The 13,692-nt window shown below is 35.2% G+C and overlaps 1 non-coding gene across 1 annotated transcript; it reads right to left on the bottom strand.

Annotated features, from left to right (window-relative positions):
- Positions 1 to 5,120: 5,120 nt before the first annotated feature.
- On the bottom strand, positions 5,121 to 5,244 carry LOC141559295 (U6atac minor spliceosomal RNA). Its single transcript, XR_012487353.1, has one exon. It is a non-coding gene; the product is annotated as a U6atac minor spliceosomal RNA (small nuclear RNA).
- Between the last annotated feature and the right edge of the window lie 8,448 nt (positions 5,245 to 13,692).

Here is a 13,692-nt window from a genome sequence, read left to right as displayed (position 1 = left end):
GCCATCAATTTTTTTCCTATATAAAGTGATTATACATGAAACTGCAAATCTACTATGCACAGCTTGCTATTCCTTTCAAATATACAACAAAATCATGCATAATTATTTTTCCTTTTTTTTCTTTTATCTCTCTCCATTCTAGAGATGACTTCCATTAGACACAAATTGGTGTGTAGGTGGATAAATTATTCTGTACATACTTTTTAAATCAATTCTTTCTAGGAATACAGATAGCATCTTTCTTCATATGTCCTTTGTACTTAATATGGATATTTATAAAAGTAAAAAAAAAGTCTTATTTGCTCAAAGTTGTTCTTAAAACAATATTGTTATTACTATATACAATGTTCTCTTGGTTCTGCTCATTTTGCTCTTCATTATTTCATACAAGTTTTCCCATGTTTTTCTAAAATCCAATTATCTTTTCTTATAGCAGAGTAGTATTACAGGAAAATTGTATGCCACAACTAGTTCAGCCCTTCCTCAGTTGTTAGATATCCCTGCAATTTTCAGTTCTTTGCCACCACAAACAGAGCTGTTATACATATTTTGGAACATATAGGTTCTTTTCCTTTTCTCTTAATATGGGGCCTCTTTGAACTTCTTTCTTAGACTTTCTATCAGAAGTAGACTCTCCTTTCTTTTTCTTCTTCCTCCAGTTTCTTCTGCTTTGTGCTTCTTTCCTTGAGCATGAGTAACTGAATAGCAATCCTGAGATGGACTTTGAGGCAATTTCATGAGTCCAAGAGGTCAATAATTCCTACAAAACACATAAGAGATGACTGACAATAGGAAGAATTTTGTACAACTAGACCCTTCTAGGATAAAATGAATAAGCCCACACCCTACCTGTTTTGTCAGGAGACAGGGACCATAAGGGATTTGTTCAGACAAAGCAAAGACAAGATAAACACAAAATGCTGATCAGTCCACTGTGTCTTCTATTTTAAGTATAAATCTCTTGGGAGATTATAAATTATAAGTTACTGTTTCATGTATTAAGTTGATATCAGTGCATTCTTATGAGCATTTTATGTCTTACACATTTATTTTGTGTAGAGCAAATAAAGAACTACTATATTCATGATTTGTATTATACATTTATTACCCTTCTAATCTCTTTAGGGAAGATCCTAGATCTGAACCAAATATAAGCTTAAAGAGATTTTCTCTAAGACTTCAGGGTTGGAGTATAAAGAGCCAAATAGAATGAAAAATGAGGCTGACCCTGTTCTTTAGTTCCTCCAGAACTAAAATCACTCCACACAAATCCAGAGCTGGTGTTCTTTTGCTGGAGAGGCCATCCCCTTGAGACAGTGGGATCTGTTGTTACAAATATTAGTTCCTTAAGGCAGATTATTGTTGTTGTTCAATTGTTCAGTCATCTCAAACTCTTCATAACCCCATTTGGGGTATTCTTGGCAAAGATACTAAAGTAGTTTGCCATTTCCTTCTCCAGTTCATTTTATGAATGAGGAACTGAGGCAAATAGGTTAAGTGACTTATCCAGGATCATACAGCTTGTAAGCACCTGACCAGATTTTAATTTAGGTCTTCCTGACTCCAGGCCCAGTTCCCTGTCCACTGAGCCATCCAGATCTTCTTATTAAAAAAATAATAGATACTTAATAAATTCTTATTAATTTATTAATTATGTATTGCCATCCTAATAATATTCCTAAAATATTACTTTAATATAACATTCAAAAACTTTTAATACTTCCCATTGCCCACAAAATTAAATCCAACTTACTTAGCCTGGCATTCAAGGTCCTTCCGCAACCGACCCTATCTTATCTCTCCAGTTTTTTCTTTCAATACTATCTAACATAACCATTCCTTGACAATACAACTAGCTCCCTCCATCTTGATCTTTATTGATAGCATATATTTGTTTATACCAGTTTTCTCTATTTGGAATACCTTCTTATTTCTTCCTTCCTTCCATTCATTCATTCTTTTTCTCTTCCCATCTTTCTTTCTTTCTACTTTTCTTCTTTCCCACCTTCCTTCCCTCCTTTTTTCTCACCTTTCTCCTTCCTTCCTTCTTTCCTTTCTTTTTTCCTTCCTTTTTTCCTTCCTCCCTCCCTCCCTCTCTTCCTCCTTTGCTTCCTTCCTTCCTTTATTTTTATTATCTTTCTTTTTCTTTCTTCTTTCCTTCCTTCCTTTCAAAACTGTTTTTGTTCTTAAATTAACACCTATTCTTTAATCTGTTCTTCCTACAACCATTCAGCAATCAATTAAATTTTTTTTCTAATACAAAACTACATAATCTGCAAAACAAATTTTCTACATTAGCAGTGTCTTTGTCTGAATTTTAAGTTCATAACCTCTTGTTAGAAGGTGAAAGGTAAGTTTCATTTTAATTCTGATGGACTCATAGTTTATCAGTGCATTGATCAAACTTCTAAAGTATTTTAAAATTGTTTTTCTCTATTATAATGCTGTATAAAACAGTTATTGTCCTGACATTGCTCACTTTGCTCTTTATCAGTTCATAAAGGTCTTTCCTCATTTCACCTGAAATTGTCCATTTCATCTTTTCTTGTGGCACAATAACATTCCATTCCATTTATATACCACATTTGTTTAGCCATTCCCCAATAGGAAGGCACATACTTAGTTTTTAATACCTGGATACCATGAAAAAAGCTGCTTATTTTTCTCCCTAAAGAACCTTTTCTTCTTTCTTTGATTTCTTTTTTTCCCATTCCTTTCTACATTATCTATACCCTACTTATTCTCCTGTCATAAAATCTCAGAATTGGAAGGATCTTCAGAGGACATTTAATCCAAAATATACTTGAACAGGGGGAGGCATCTACAGTATTCCTGGCAGGTATCCATCCATGCTTCACATGGAGATCTTTAGCAGTAGAGAAACCATTACTTCTCACAGTATTTATTCATTATTCAAAATTGCATTTATTTATTCAATAAACCCTTATTAAGCCCATTTCTAGGAAAAACATTGTTCTAGGCACTTGGAGAAGATAAATACTTTAAGTAAGATATTATCCTTTCCTTTAAGGAATTTATAGTCTAGGATGGCAATATGACATGATATAGAAAATATTTAAAAAATAAAAAAATAAACACTATTATGTGATAAGTGGGGGAATGGAACAAGCATTTATTGTTTGCTATATTTATTGTCTGTTATGTGCCAGGCAATGTGCTAAGTACTTTATAAATATCATTTTATTATATCTTCACAACAATCCTCTAAGTTAAACACTATTATGATCCTCATTTTATAGATGAAGAAATTAAGGTAGAGGTTAAATGACTTGCCCATGGTTCCATAGCTAGAAAGTGTCCGAGATTAGATTTGAATGCAGGTCTTCCTGACTGAAAACCCAGAGCTCTACCTACTATACCACTTAGCTGCCTTTAGGAAATTACATTAAAGAAGTACAAAACAAAGTGGTATGTAGAGGAATAAGGTACACATTAAGGATTGATAGGAAATCAGCAGAGAGAAGGAAAGAGGACATTTCTAGCATAGGGAGTGGTAATAAAAAACATTGAAAGAGGTGAGAAAGCAAGGGGTGTTTGGGGGATAAAGAGCAGTCCAGTTTGCCTGAAGTGTATTAAATATATATATGAAAAAAAATTAGATTTTTGATGTTCACTTATTTCTGTCACATATGACTTTTTGTGATTCCATTTAAGGATTTTCTTACATGCTAGAATGGCTTGCCTTGTTCTTCTCCAGCTCATTTTACAGATGAGAAAACTGAGATAAAGAGAAAATTACAAGACTTGTATAGGATCGTACAGTTAGTAAGTGTCTGAGATCATATTTGAACTCAGGAAGATGCTTCCCGCTTTCAGATCTGACATTTTATCCACTGTACCACTAACATGAGATAAGACTGAAAAATTGAGTGGTACCACATTGTGAAAGTAATTGAATTCCAGGAATAGAAGTTTACATTTTCCCCAGTCATTCATATGGAGCTACCATATATTTTTGAACAGGAAAATGACATGTCTTGATCTATTCATAAGGAAGAATAGTCTGATGGCAGGATGAAGGATGTATTGAAGAGACCAGGGAATGGAGATGGTAATCCCTATTTGGAACCTATCTCTATAGCCTAAGTGGGAGGTGATGAGGGAGGTAGCAGAGGGAGTAGAAAGGAGGATATGGATAATGAATGATGGAGATCTTTGAAGGTGGATTATTCAGAAATTGGTGACAGCTGAGATTTAAAAGGTGAGGGAGAACGAAGATTCCAGTTTTATACCAAGATTTCAAGCTTCAGAAGCCTCAGATAGAAACTATCAGGGAAGAAAGACCACCACATTTGGAGGCACAAAGAACATTTATTTTGGATAAAATAATTTTTAGATCATGGGGGTACATGCAATCTGGAATATCTTGTTGGTTATTCAGAGGTTCATTTCTAGAGCTCAGAAGAGAGGTCACAGCCAAAGATATACATCTGACAATTTTTTTCTTTTTATATGGAGGGGAAAAATGAAACTATGAAATTGAATGAGTTACCAGAGGAGATAGTCTGAAAAGAGAAGGAAAAAGGGCCAAAGACAAAACCTTGAAGAATACTTAGTTTAAAAGAGCAAGAAGTAGGGTGAGAACCTAGCAAAGGAGCCAGAGTAGAATTTAGGAAACCAAGAGAATGTGACATCTCTGAAGTCAAAGGGGTTGAAACCAATTCACTTTGGGACAGGTCTTAGCATTAGGAAATCTTTTCTTCAAGTGAGTCAAAATAGGTTTTAAAGTAATTTTTTACTTAGTGCTTCTAGTTTTGTCCTCTGGGTCTAAGTAAAATAAATTGGATGTTTCTTCCACTTAAAGGAAGACCTTTTCAAATACTTGAAGTTGAATTTCTCATCACCCTTAAACTTTCTCTTCTTCAGGCCACATTCTTCAATTGAAACTTCAAACTGATTCATTGTGACCATTTCAATCCCCAGCTATCTTGGTTGAAGCTTCAATGTCTGTATTCCTTGCATATAGCATGTTTCCAGTGTCTAGCCTATATTTTGGGGCAAGGAAGTTAATCTAGGGTCCCTATTCAATTGAATCTCTCACTCCACTTAATAAAACTGCAGGGTGTAGGAAGCAGATATCAAAAACAAAAGCCTTTTTCACACTGGAATAGTTAGATGCCCCAGAGTAGGTGGCAATGCCTTAACTATATATACATACTGTAAAAATCACTAGAACCTTGCTTATCAAGGATTGTGCTAATATTCTCTGATTTTATAGACTAAGTCTCAAAGAAAAAATTTTCTCACTCTCATTGTCTTATTTCATCTTCACCCTAGAGTAAAAACCTGGAGGAAAATCTTTAAACCTAGATTGGAAATAGTTTGTGTCTAGGGTCTCCCCAAAAGGGATTGACAGTACTTTTCCTATAAAGATCCTCAATGTACTCAGACAAACTGAAACCTGTTAAGGCCTTAGCTTAAAAGGGTTATAGTCTTCTACTTCATCCAGGGCTATTTCCACTTGTCATTATCTATATCTTGCCATTGGACCCAGATAGCTCTGGAGGAGAGAGTGAAGCAGGTAATTTTGCACAGCCTTGACTCATTTAAATCCTATTCACTCACAGGTCAAGACATCAGCCTACTGATATCAATGGTCCTATTCAAGAACGAGGGACAAATAACAAGAAGCAGTCACATTAGCCCATTTTTAAAAGTGGATATCCATCCTTTCAGATTTTGAGAGTAGAATTTTTCACTTTGAAAAAGGTGTGAGACCTCACTGTGGTCCACATTCTGAGTGTTTTATTCCAAGACTGTAAAGGCTGTGAAATAGGATACCCATTCAACAGCTAATAAAAGAAATATAAAGAAGTGTTTATTTTCATTGCTCCTTTAGGAGATGTGAAGAAGTTTCTCCATCAATTGATGATATTATAGCCTGACGGATCCTCTGTAGCTTTTAAAAACAAGAAAACCAATTCTTCATTACTTTTTCTGAGGGAGTTACCCGTCAGTTAATAGTCATCACTAGCAGTGTGGAAGAGAGCTCCTCTTTTTGGAGAACACAGCCAGTTCCTGAGAGATAATTCTTTTCTTCTTCTCTTATTTCTCTCCTTAATTTTAGAGTAAGGGATTGTTAGTGGAGAAGGAAGATTTCTCTTCTTTTCTCTTCAGTGAAGAAATACTATAGGATTCTTTAGGATTAGGAGATGGCCTACCCATCAAAACAGTCTCAGGAACTCCTGTGAAGCAATATACCCAGCAGAGATACTGTATTCAAAGAAAATATTATAAGGTACCAACGAGAGAGAGAGAGAAAAGCCTTCAGAGCCTTGCAGAGTCAAAAGTGTATGTTGCTGGCACCATGTGTGTTCCCTGCACATATGTCTCTTTATTGTGTATTCTATCTCTGTACTTAAGTCTTTCCATAGATGATGAGTGTATTTGAGGGAGAGTGTGGTTTGTACTCTGTTAGAGATATCCATTAAAGCAAGATGAAGGCTTTCTGGCACAGAGCCTTCTCCTGCCTTTCCATTGGTAAGAATTGGAATTTACCCCTAATTTCCTTGGAGCAATTGGGAAATTTGTTTCTTGTTCAGTTTTTGAATGGAACACACTATTTGGTCACAGCACCTCCTTTTAATGTTTTATAGACACTGGAAATAGAGATGGTATGACATTACTAAGGCAAGAGATCTGTCAAAACTTAAAAAGGCCAAGGTCTCCCACTGCAAGCGGGCTATCTCTAGTTGTCCTGATCTATATCTTGTCAATGAACCCTGAAGGCTCTAGAGGAGAAAGTGAAGTTGGTGACCGCATAGTTTTCTCTCCTCAAAGCCAATTCACTTACATGTCATGACATCACTTCCCTGATGTTATGGCTCTTTTTAAGAGTGAAGGAAAAAACCAATTCCATTATTGAAAACAAATCAATTCAACAATGAAACAAAAATCTCATTGTCTTCTGTGCTTCTATAGAAAAGTATGTTTTGCTTTATGTAATAGGTTTATGCCTAGAATCTCATGAGTAAACTAAATGTTTAAAAATGAAATCCTTTTTTTTTTCTATTGATTTTCATGATTATTTCTTCAATGCTGCTTTCATCTTCTGAGGATACCTAGTACTTCAGCTTCATCTCCCTGCCTCTCTATCAAGATGGTGACATAGAAATAAAGTTGTAACAGTGGATCTTAAGGCTTCAAGAAAATCTTTCTCCTTATTTAAAAGAAGGACCCACAATTTATCAAACACGGTGTCCTTAGAGTGCATACCATATACAAACAGGTGGCTTAGCAACTGACTTCACCGTTTCCAAGAACAATAGGTAAGTCCTTGGGAAGAATGACTATTCATTAATAGGGACCACAAACCCTGGCAACTCTTCTCTTGACAGAGAAATTTTCTGCATCATGTTATACTATATTGCAAATTTCCAAAGGGTCTTATTTGGAGGATTGTAGCTGTTAATTGAATTACTCTCTCCTTTGATTGATTATCTAGCTAGCTATCCATCTATATATCTATTTCAGCCTCTAGAATCTCACTATGTATCTTCTGTCTGTCTGTCTATCATTGGTCTGTCTGTGTGTTTCATGCTGTCTTTCTTCCATTATCTGGAAGGTTGCTCTCCTCCTGGATTACAACATTCAGCATGGGGTGAGTACAGATCGTTGAGGAAGTACTGAATCCATACCAAGGACTTTGGGCTTTTTCTTTTTCTTATTTTTAAGCTCTAACACATCTTTCCTGTGCTCCTTGTATAATGTAACAAGAGAGATGATTTATTTAGCACACAGCAGGCAGCTGCTTAGAAGAAGTGAAAGTTTTTACAGGATCATGTTCATTTTTCAGGGCCTCCTAAAGACCTATATTTATAAACAAACCGCCCTGAGCTTCAGGGGACATTTTTCATACTCTACCATGATTTTTAATCACCAGAAGCTTTTCCCCAATTCCTCCCTTTCACATCCATCTGAAAGCTCAGTACCTTGGAAAATCTTTTTATCTTTCAAGATTCACAAAATATCACCAGCCTATGATATCTTCTAGAAAAAAGAAATTGGGAAGGAAACTGAGGCCTAAGTGCAAAAGCTCAGTCAGATGTTATACTGAGCATTAAGGTCTGTCCAGGAATTGGAGACTCACAATTAATTAATTAATTTCCCTTGGTTACAAGCATCAAAGGCGTCTTTCTCCATGTCTAATTGTTTTATTACTACAATTTAAGGTTAATTTACTTAGATCTTATCCTTTAATTTTGAGATTTTCATTATTCTTACAATAATTTATGGAATATAATTAATCCCAGAAATTACTTAAAATTTATAGAACCATATTGGAAAGGGGGCTTACTGGGGTTGTTAAGTCCAACCTACCCATTATTACAACCTTTTTTAAGTTGAGTGTTTGAAGGGAGACTGAGGAGAAGGAAGTGGTCATACACAGATGAGCTTCATATTATACAATGGGATTATAGATTTTTGAGTTGGAAGGAAGCCTGGGGAATATCCATGCAATTGACCCTCACTCTATAGTTGAGCAAACTGAGGCCAGGAGAAGGAAGTGATTTCCTCATGTTAAAACCATACATAGAAAGTAGCAGAGCTGGGACACAAAGCCTGGTTCTCTGGCTCCATTTCCAGTACTCTGTCCATATATTTTCAGTAAATGTGTTAAGAGATATTAAAGATAATAAAGATCTTATAGATAGAATCCTATTTTAAAGGCATTAAGAAAATTCACTAAGTAAATCTGCTTTATTTATAGCTTTTGTTTTCATATAACTTCATTCTACTTTACCAAGAGAACAATTTCTTACAATAGGGTTTTTCTTTCTTATTAAAGAGGAAAATGTTTGGGAAAACTAGTCAACACATTAACCAAGTCTGCCATTATATTCAGTGTCCAAAGCCTAGTCTCCTCTCTCTCCAAAGAAGGGTTTCATTTTTGGGTCCCAGGCTTGGTCATTATATTTATTCAACTTTCAGTTTTGATATGTTGTTGTTGTTCTTACATTTATATTGTTATGGACATAATAGTGTTTTTCTGCTTATTTCACTTTATGTCAATTCAAATAAATCTTCTAATGTTTCTCTATTATTTTCACATTCATCATATAACTCAGTAATATTTCATGAATTCTTATGCCACAATTTGTTTAGTCATTCCTTAATCAATGGACATCCACTTTCCAGGTCTTTACTACAACAAATATATATGTGCTATAAAAATTTCCACATATGTAAGATTTTTCTTTCTATTTTTGAATTTCTTGGGGTTATATTTCTTATGGTGAGAATAAATGAATCATTTTCTTAGCATAGTTTCAAATTGTTTTCCAAAATAGTTAGAACCATTCTCAATAACATGTATTAGTATATTTCTACAATCTTTTAAAATTATATTTATTCTTTTGAAGTCCTATTTTTAGTGGGTATGAAGTAGAGTTCATTTAAAATAATTTTTTAAAAAGTGAATCAGTGCTTCCAAATTTTTCTTTTGTGTAAATCTACATTTATGTGCAGAGTGAGTGGAGCACCTCTTAACCAGTAACTTCACCAATTCTTGTTACCTTTTCCTTGTATGTATTCCAGCAAAATCATTTTATTCGTAGAGAGAAGAGAAGAGACAGGACTGGGTCTGTTTAAACATTTGTTTTCTAAGCCCAGAATTACTGGAAGCAATAGGGTCTTGTAAAAGTTCAACCAACATTTGTTGTAAGCCTGCTTTGTGTCTAATAGGGGAAACTTTCTCAAGTCACCTTAGCTACTATTAACTAAAGCTACGCAGTTATTATTTCAGCTCCAAGAGCTGATACTGTGATTCCTGGGTTTGAGTTCCAGCTCAAACACGTAAACTGTGGGACTCTGATACCTCTAATTCTCAGTTTACACATCTATAGAATGAGGATATAATAATATTTTCACAACTACCTCAAAGGGTTTTCATGAAGAAAGTATTTTACAAATGTCAATATTTTAATAAGTGAGCAATCATTATTTAACATTACAAGAAGCATAATATCCTACTGTTTTCTGTTTTCTAAATCTGAAATATAATGTTCACTTCTTGCTGCCATCTTTCAGGAAAGGGATTGATATGCTGGACAGCACCAGATGGACAAAAAGAATGGTGATGAGCCTTGAGTTCATGCTATATATGAGGACCATGTGGAGACCGAAATAGGAATAATTAGACTGAAGAAGACTATTTCAGTTTAGAAACCATCATCCTTCCAGTCGTCTACGTTTAAAAACTTGAAGTCATCTACATCCAGTTAATTGGAAGTCTGATTCTACCTTTATAACATCTCTTGGATCTGTTTCCTTCTGTTCACTTACAAAGTTATTACCTTTGTTCAAGGATTCATCCCCTCTTCCCTGAACCATTCCAATAGCGACCAATAGTGACCTATGTCCTTTCTTCTCTAATCCATCCTCCATATAGTTGCCAAATTTATCTTCCTAAGTTTTCATTTTATGTAACTCCTTTGCTAAAAAAAAATCTTCAGTGGCTTCCTAATGCCCCTATGATAAAACACATCATCCTCAGTCTGACATATAAATTTCTAGTTATCTGGTTTCAACCTATCTTTCCAGCTTTATTTCATATTACCATCCTTCTTGTACTCATCCAAACTGACCTTCTAGCTATTCCTGGAACTTGACATTTCATCTCCTGTCTCCATGTCTTTGCTTAGACTGTCTCTCATTCTTGGCATGCATTCATTGCTCACCCCATCTCTTAGACTTTCTACTTTCCTTTAAAGCTATATTCAAGGGCCACTTTCCTCCTAAGGCCTTTCTTGACTCTTTCTTTTCCATCTTTAGCTGTTAAGTTTGTTTTTGTTTCCATGTTCTGTTTCCATATTTTTGTATATGTGTGTATATACATATATCTTTTCACCCCTACTCCCACCTCAAGCAGTAGAACTGAACCTACTTTAAGGCAAGAGGGAAATCCTTCTTTCCTTCCCTCCTTCCTTCTTTCCTTCCTTCCTTCCTCCCTCCCTCCATTTCTCCATCCCTTTCTTTGTTTCCATATTGCCAGTGCTTTGCACAAAGTATGTACTGAAGAATGTTTATTGAATTGAATTTGGGAGGTACATATTAATTGTCTTAAAGTATTTAGGAAGCTGTTTAGTCAAAGACAGATTAAACTTTTTCTTGGCCTAGAATGGCTAGAAGTGACAAAGAGGCAAATTTAGGCTTGATATAAGGACAAACACCTAATGATTGGAGTAATCTCAAGGAAGAATTGACCACTAAGGGAATAATAATAGCAATACGTGATAGAGATAATTATCATCATGTATTATTACATATATTTTTATCAGATTTGAATTGTTATTATAACTGATATTCATATTATATATTAAAGTGTATAAAGCAACTTTTTATACTTTGTTTAATTTAAGGTGATGAGTTCCCCTTTACTAATGGTCTTCAAGCAAAGGCTAGATAACCCCTTATTGGGTATGCTATAGACATTAAAGTAGTCTGTGAAGCTCTCACCTCTACATACCTATAATTCTTTGAACTAAGTTTCTGACTTTCAAGATATATTTCTTGAAGTCTCCCTGGCCTTCCAAAAGAATTTGCTTCTAGGGATTTCCAAGAATGCTGAACTGTCTTTAGCCATTAGGACTCAATTGAGGTCTGCCTGGTTTAGAGAATTCTGTGTCTGAGTTTCCCCATCCCTCCCCTTCTCTCTGTCTCTGGAGATTTCAGTGAAATCTAAGAGTGTGCCAGTAAGTTTTCATCCCCAGATGCCTTTTCTCACTGAGCTAAAGCTGTTGATACAACAGAATCTCAGGAACAATTAGCCATTCCCATGTCTATGCTCTATAAATATTCATTTGGGGATTATTATAAAAGGTGCTTTTTAAAATATGTGGTCCATTTGAAGGAACTTGAGCAGCTATCCAAATTAAAGTAGCCAAATTGAAACAGATTGTTGATAGGATGAAAAAATTATGGCAAAGATGATTTTTACTCATTAAGCCAGATAAGGGAGGGGAAAGGAGAGCAAGGATGAAGGGTGGAAGTGAAGACAGATGGACAATAAAGAGACAGAGATTGAAATAGTAAGACAGAGATGGAGAGAGCAAAATCCTATATTTTCGTTAATTTAAAATCATTTCCCTCCTTCCTTATTTCCTACATTTAACTAAAAGTTAACAGGATGTAGGCAAGGGCCTTTGGCCTTTTTTTTTTTCCTGTCATGGACACAGGTTGGTGAAACATATGCCCCTCTTCTCAGGAAAAAAAAAGCTTTCAAATCTACAAAATAAAATATATAGGTTACAAAGGAAACCACTTATACCAATATAGTTATCAAAATAAGTTTATAAAGTCCAGGCTAAGAATCCATATGAGATACATTTTTTGGTATTGAACTTGAAATTCTGGCAAAAGCTCCACTGATCTCAGCATCCCTTTGGCAAGAATCATGTGAAATGCAGAAAGAGCTTGAAGTTGAAAGCCTACTGCTGGTTCCCAGCTACCTGTCTTTAAATATGGAATAATTGGAGAAGAGAGGCTAAATAATAGGGTCTATACTTGGGCCCAAACTTCATTAACCTTTGCCCCTATCCCCACTCCTAACAGTGCTTTGTCACTTCTAAATTGGGTTCCAGCCTTAAGACTTAAGACTCACCCAGAACCAGAGGATGAAGTCTGGAAAGAAGCCCAGCTTAAGAATCTCCTGAGTTAGAGAAAGAAAAATTTCCCATTATAACATTATTTTTCACCTCTGTCTCTTGCCTCCTTGGCTTCTTTCAAACCCCAGCTAAAAATCTGAATTTTTATAGGAAACCTTTTCCCATTCCCTTTAATAAATAAATTTTGCTTGTACATAGTTATTTGCATGTTTTTTTCTGTCCATTAGATAGATAAGTTTTTGAGAGCAAAAATTGTTTTTTGCCTTTCTTATCCCCATTGCTTAGAACACTGCATGGTACATAATTGGCACTTAATAAATGCTTATTGACTAACTGGCTGAGTATTCATTGATAAATCACAGAGAAGATATGTATTGCAGAAACCTAAACCCTGGGAGTCATAGGGTCCAGTCATGGGACCTCACTACATTGTGGTTTTAATTTATTTTCGTTTTTAAATCTTTAAGTGTGATTTTTGTTATTATATTGCATTACATTCATATGTGTGTGTATGCAATCAATTGCCAAATGTTTTCACATCTTCCTCTGTAGTCTTTCACTTATATTCCCTGAGCTTTATTGACACTGTCTCAACTCTCTTTTAGACCTTTATCACCTTTCATCTGGATTAAAGCCTATCCCCACTTCAATCTAGCTTTTACTAAACCACCAGTGATTTTCTTAAAAAACAGGTTGGATTATATCAATATCAGACCCATCAACCACCCACACAAACATATACATATACATATATATATATATATATATATATACATATACATATATATATACACACACACACACACACACACACACACACACACACACACACATACAAACACACAGATTCCACTCCGGTGGCTTTCCATTCTATCTAGGATCAAATACGAATTCCTGTTTTGCATTTAAATTTCTTCATAACCAAGGCCATTCCTACCTTTCCAATCTTCCTACACATTACTCCCTCCTAATCACTCTGCAATATAGTTAACTCGACCTGCTCATTGTTTCACATCTACAATATTCTTATCTCCCTTAATGTGGCTTCACACTGCCTGCCCCTGTA

This window comes from Sminthopsis crassicaudata, chromosome 2 (genome assembly GCF_048593235.1).
Source record: "Sminthopsis crassicaudata isolate SCR6 chromosome 2, ASM4859323v1, whole genome shotgun sequence".
NCBI classification, from domain to species: domain Eukaryota; kingdom Metazoa; phylum Chordata; class Mammalia; order Dasyuromorphia; family Dasyuridae; genus Sminthopsis; species Sminthopsis crassicaudata.
This window is presented reverse-complemented; position numbering and strand designations above follow the sequence as displayed.